Raw genomic sequence first — 290 nt, forward strand, 5'->3', positions numbered from 1 at the left:
TGAGCCTCGAGGACTCACTTACAAGAGAGACCTGAAGAGAGACCTGAAGAGAGACCTGAAGACAGACCTGAAGAAAGACCTGAAGAAAGACCCGAAGAAAGACCTGAAGAAAGACCTGAAGAGAGACCTGAAGAAAGACCTGAAGAAAGACCTGAAGAAAGGCCTGAAGAAAGACCTGAAGAAAGACCTGAAGAGAGACCTGAAGAAAGACTTGAAGAAAGGCCTGAAGAAAGACCTGAAGAGAGACCTGAAGAAAGACCTGAAGAAAGGCCTGAAGAAAGACCTGAAGA

Source organism: Nematolebias whitei, chromosome 5, assembly GCF_014905685.2.
Source record: "Nematolebias whitei isolate Nwh7 chromosome 5, NemWhi1, whole genome shotgun sequence".
In the NCBI taxonomy this organism is placed as follows: Eukaryota; Metazoa; Chordata; class Actinopteri; order Cyprinodontiformes; family Rivulidae; genus Nematolebias; species Nematolebias whitei.